We start from the raw sequence: 6,244 nt of genomic DNA, 5'->3' as shown, positions 1-6,244 counted from the left end.
TGTATTAGCCTCGCAGAGTGTGTTCAACAGTAGTCATCCTGGTTCCGCCACTTTCTCCTTTGCTTTAGATTCTCATCTCTAACTTCAGCTTCGACTTCTTTGCCTTTTCAGCATCAGCTACTTTTCCAGACCTTAAGGTAATAGCCTTGACTTGCTCTTAGTCCTTCCTGCCTGGTACTTCCGTGTCATGGGAAGAGTGCCAGGTTGACGATTGAGCACTGCATTGGCTAATTGACCGATTGATTTTCCAAGGTCTTGATAGAAACCGCCTGACTCTTGCACAACAACTTAAGTTCCTCAAAATCAGCACTAGTAGGTGCAGCTGCACTTCCCTGTTGAGGATATGATTGCCTTGTAGCATACTGCTGTGGTTGCTGGAATCCAGGTGGGTTAAACTGTTTACTCACTCCTTGCTGATATGGTGGCTGAATAGCATTCTGATTATTTCCCAGCTGAAATTTGGATGATTTCTGTTGTTAGGATGATAGGTCGCTGGCACAGGCTGCTGTTGTCGCTGATAATATTCACATACTGAACAGATTCGTTGACAAGAGAACACTGATCCGTAGCATGAGAACCTGCACAAAGCTCACAAACCATAGCTATTTGATTAACTCCATACGTAGCCAGAGAATCAACCTTCATTGATAGCGCTTGGAGTGGGCTGCAATAGCGGTGGCTGCATCAACTTCCAGAATACCTGCGACCTTGCCTGACGTCATTCTCTGAGTTGGGTTTTGATGCTCGTTTGCATCCATTGTCTCTATAAGATTATACGCCTCAGTATAGCTTTTAGCCCATAAGGCTCCCAGCTGCTGCATCGAGCATGGGCCGAGATTGGGCCCCCAAACCATTATAAAAACCAGTGATTACCATCCAATCCGGCATTCCATGATGTGGACATTTTCTCAACATTTCCTTGTAGCGTTCCCAAGCCTCGCACATAGATTCTGTAGGTTGCTGCGCAAACTGAGTAAGAGCACTCCTCATAGCAGCAGTCTTTGCCATTGGATAAAACTTCACCAGAAACTTTTGCGCAAGATCTTGCCACGTAGTGATGGACCCAGCTGGTTCAGAATGTAACCAGTCTTTAGCCTTATCCCTCAGTGAGAATGGGAAAAGCCTCAACTTGATAGCCTCATCAGTCACGCCATTATACTTAAAAGTGCTGCAGATCTCGACAAAATTCCTTATGTGCATGTTGGGGTCTTCAGTTGCCGCTCCTCCAAAAGAAACAGAATTCTGCACCATCTGAATAGTGCCCGACTTGATTTCAAAGGTGTTAGCTTGAATAGCCGGATGAAGGATGCTTGACTGAATGTCATCATTTTAGGTCGAGAAAAATCCATAAGAGCTGGATCAGCTTGAACAATACGATCTCCCATGTTTACTGGTTCTTTCTGCTCAGTTCCTGAATCCGAATCCTCAAAATCTAACTTCTCCGGAGTATCAAGAACTTCGTCTTTCTCCTCAGCTGTATCTAAAGTCCTCTTGCGAGCACGAGAACGAGTTTGCATAAACGCTTGCTAAAGTACCTGAAACACAACCGAAAAGATTAATTAACTACTACGTCCTAATCACTGAGTCCTAATGACCAATGATGGTAAGTACATAAACTAAACAAATACGCCGAGTCCCCGGCAGCGGCGCCAAAAACTTGTTAGGGCGAAACATGCACTAATATTCACGCAAGTATACGCGTTCGCAAGTAATATAGAATACTTTCTAGTTCGTTCCTCAGAGACTCAGACTAAGTTATTGTCTAATTAAACTCACTCACCAATGTATGATTACTTCTCAATGTTAAGATAATAACACTTAAAATTGTTGATTAAATATTAACTATAATTACTACTTAATTAACCACTTAACTAACACTTCAATTTATCAATAATAAAACACTCATGAGATCACAACTTCATTATTACTTCCTTCTATAGCCATTGTTATTACCTTTAGCATGTGACAGTGATGATATTAATCGAATAACACGGAACTGATAAAAGCCAACTTTCATTGTACTAATACCATTCTACCAAACATCCACAATTAAGATAGAAGTTGAATAGTCATCAATTATGTTGAGTTCCTATATGTCTACAGAAATTGACAACACAACGATTTAAGCACAAGTTATTCCTTTTGATTACATAGGGCAAATAAAACTGTTAGAGTTACCCACTAATCATGCACAACGTACATGAACCTATGCTAGCATGACAAGTTCTAAATCTCAAGATCCACCGTCGCTTCACAAGAGATTAACACCCTATCTTATATGTTCGCGACGCACATAAGACGAATACGCACAACCAATACCAGATATCATGCAATCATCACACACTAAAGTATTAAACAATTAACTAAAGAATTCCATAATAAATCCGTTGCAACCCATGATCACGATTAGCCCATAATAGAACTTATCGCCATCATGGGTTCATATGAAATCATGATAAACAAACACAAGAAAATAATAACTAAACTAATTATATTAAAACAGAGTACGTCACAAGAGTAAATAAGTCAAAGCAAGAAAACTAGCATCCAACGTTACAACGAAACAAAAATCACAAGAATATATGCTTCCTCTTCGTTGCAGTGTGCTAAATCGGTCTTCTTCCTTATCTCCTTCGCTTCTTGCGCAAAACACAATCTAAAACATAATCTCCTTCCTTCTTATGTGAAAACGTCTCAAATCTACTTATATAATAGTCCCATAAAACTCAGATACATAGAAGTTGGAAGCCAAACAGAAGTAGAAGTCTAAAATAATTTATCCTTTTCCCCGACCCTGCGCGGCCGCTCAGCATTTCTGCGCGGGCGCGCAAGGCTGCTGCGCGGCCGCTCAGCATTGCTGCGCGGGCGCGCAGGACCCTACTGGAAAAAATCCAGGTTTGCTCCGTTTCTTGCCGTAATCTGCCCGTTCTTTTCCTCTCACAATGATGAACACATGCCAAGGCTTATTCTTGATGATTCCTCCTCCGAAATGCACTAATACCCTGAAATGCATAAACACTAGAAAAACGCATCAAATACACAAAATACTTGATTTCAAGACACCAATTTAAGCCATTTTAAGACGTTCTAAGTGGTATAAAATGCCACTTATCACCAGTCGCCAAGAAAGCTCTCCCCAAGATTATGAGAATCTTCTTATCCTCGAAATCAAGAATGACGAAATTAGCAGGGAATATGAGTTTATCAACCTTGACCAAGACATCCTCCACAATACCTCACGGATATGTAATAGAACGGTCGGCCAACTGCAAGGTCATTTAAGTCAGTTTTGGATCAGGCAAGTCCAACTGCTTGAAGATTAATAAAGGCATCAGATTGATGCTAGCTCCCAAGTAACATAAGCATCTGTTAAAAGACATTTTTCCAATAGTACACGGAATAGTGAAGCTTCCTGGATCCTTAAGCTTCGGAGGGAACTTCTGTTGCAACACAACACTGCATTCCTTCGTGAGAGCGGCTGTCTCTAAATCATCTAGCTTCACCTTTCGAGAGAGAATACCTTTCATAAACCTTGCATAACTAGGCATCTGCTCAAGAGTCTCAGCGAAAGGTATGTTGATATGAAGTTTCTTGAACACCTCCAGAAACTTCTCAAATTACTTGTCCAGCTTTTTCTTCTGCAGCCGCTTGGAAAAAGGCGGTGGAGGATAGATCTGCTTCTCCCATGTATTACCCTCAGGAGGAGTGTGCTCAAAAGTAGTCTTCCTTGGTTCCACTTCTACTTCTGTTGCTCTACTTCTTTCTCAGCCTCAGCTTCTTCAGTCAACACTTGAGTTTGTTCAGGATTCGCAACCTTTCCAGACCTTAAAGTGATTGCCTTTACTTGTCCTTAGCTTCCCTCTTCCTGGCACTTTAGTGTCACTAGGTAGTGTACTAGGCTGACGATTTAGCAAGACATTAACAATTTGCTCAATTTGATTTTTCAAGGTCTTGATAGAAACGGCTTGACTCTTGCACATAAGCTTCACTCCTCTAATTCAGATTTTCATTGGCTTGTTGCAGTTGGAATTATTGTCTTGGTACATATTACGGTTGCTGAAAACCAGGGGGGTTGTACAACTTAGCTGGATATTGCTGATAAGGCTGTTGAACCGCATTCTGAGTGTTGCTCCAGCTGAAATTAGGATGATTGCACTGTTGGGATGATAGGTGGCTGGCACTAGTTGTTGCGATCGCTGGAAGTTGCTCACAAACGGAGCTGATTCACTAGAAATTGCGCACTAATTGTTGGATTTTAAACGCAGCGGAGGCATGGCAAAACACTTTTACACATACAAAATCCAAATAAAAGCATATAAATCGTGAATAAAAATTCGAGGGATCGAATCTAACCTTTAAAATAATTCGGAGACAACGATCAGAGATCCTTAGCAGTTGCTCCTCAAGTGTGAAGCACTCCACCGGTATCCACCAAGAAAACGATGTTAAGGAGGAGGAAGGAGGTGGAGAGAATTGGGTTTTCCAAACTTTTTGGGTTTTTGGGGTCGATGTGGGTTGGAATAAAATAGGGTCTATAATAGTGTATTTATAGGCAAAATTTTCAGCTGAAATTTTCCCATAAATAATATTATTATTATCCCATTATTATTCTCATTAATAATTAAAACACCTTTTAATTATTAATCCTTTTTCTAAAACACTTTAGAAATAATTCTCTCTCTTGATTTAATTTCCAAAAATTAAATCCTTTAATTAATAATATTAAGAACTTTTCTTAATTAATTTATAATCAATTAAATCTCATTTAATCAATTATTAAATTGCCAATTAATTATTTATTTCACAAATAAATAATTATTTAGCCATTATTAATTAATTCCCCCACCATTAAATCATTCTTTTTATGGTGTGACCCTGTAGGTTCAATATTAAGCCGGTAGTAGAAATAAATAATAATAAAACTATTTATCATTATTTATATAAATTCTCTAATTTATTAAATATGATTAATTAATTAATCACATTTATTCTACATCGTGAGGGATACTTCTCAGCATATCGCGACTATCCGGATATATGAATTCACTGCTTAGAATACCAAGAACCTATTCAGTGAATAGTTACCGTACAATAAACTCCTTCTACCCTACAATGTCCCGATTAAATACAAGGCATGGATCTCGTGTCAAGCCTATCTAATTTAATCACTTGCTTACCATTTACTATGCGTAGTTCTATGCAAATTAGAAACTCCTTTCTAATTTCATTCACTCTGGCCAAAGATTCCTGAACTAGCATAAGTGGATCAGCCTTGAACATTCGCTTCCTTCACTGGAAGGGATAGATCCTTTATTGATCATACACTATCTTCGTGTACAAATTCCTATACCCAGTAGAGCCCTAATAATTGTCCCTAGAGATTAAGAACTAAACCAAAGCATAGTTCAGTGTACACAAGATGACTATGATGACCTCAAGTCTAAGGATACTTGTACAACTATCACTATGTGAACAACTGCTGACACGTGAGTGAACTCCATCAGTTGTTCAGCTGTGCGAGTCATGTTCAGTGAACTTATTCTATAATAAGCACCTACATACTAACTATAGTGTCACCACACAAATGTCTATGAGAACAGACATCCTTCATAATGAAGCAAGCATAGTATGTACCGATCTTTGCGGATTATTAATTACCAGTTAGTAATCCTATGATCAGAAAACTATTTAAGTTTAGAGTTATCATCTTTTAGGTCTCACTATATGATCTCATCATAATCCATAAAAAGCTTTACTCTAAACTATGGTATATCTTATTTAAACACTTAAATAGATACAGCCCGTAATAAAAACAAAACAAGTCTTTTATTAATATCAATGAAATCAAAACAGATTACACAGGAAGTTATTCCTAAATCCTAATTCATGATTGGACTTAGGACATTCCTTTCACTAATCAGTCTCGTGGGCACCAACACAAAGCTCAAAGACACTAGCGATTTGATTAACTCCATAATTAGCCAAAGTGTCCACCTTCATCGTCAAAGCCTTAAGTTGGGCAGCGATAACAGTTGCTGCGTCCAACTCCAGAATTCCTGTGACTTTTTCTTGAGTCAGCCTTTGGGAAGGATTTTGGTACTCATTAGCAGCCATCAGTTCAATAAGTTCATAAACTTCATCGTAGCTTTTATCCCACAAGGCTCTTCCTGATGCTGCATCAAGCATGGGTCTAAAAGTAGCACCCAATCCATTATAGAAACAGTTAATAATCATCCAATCATGT

At 38.9% G+C, this 6,244-nt stretch overlaps 1 non-coding gene across 1 annotated transcript; it reads left to right on the top strand.

Annotated features, from left to right (window-relative positions):
* The first annotated feature begins 886 nt into the window (after positions 1-886).
* LOC141703116 (small nucleolar RNA R71) lies at positions 887-993 on the top strand. Its single transcript, XR_012567370.1, has one exon. It is a non-coding gene; the product is annotated as a small nucleolar RNA R71 (small nucleolar RNA).
* The last annotated feature ends 5,251 nt before the right edge of the window (positions 994-6,244 follow it).

Source organism: Apium graveolens, unplaced genomic scaffold (genome assembly GCF_009905375.1).
Source record: "Apium graveolens cultivar Ventura unplaced genomic scaffold, ASM990537v1 ctg6251, whole genome shotgun sequence".
NCBI classification, from domain to species: domain Eukaryota; kingdom Viridiplantae; phylum Streptophyta; class Magnoliopsida; order Apiales; family Apiaceae; genus Apium; species Apium graveolens.
Note: the sequence above shows the minus strand (reverse complement) of the source record. Positions and strands in the feature narration are given on the sequence as shown.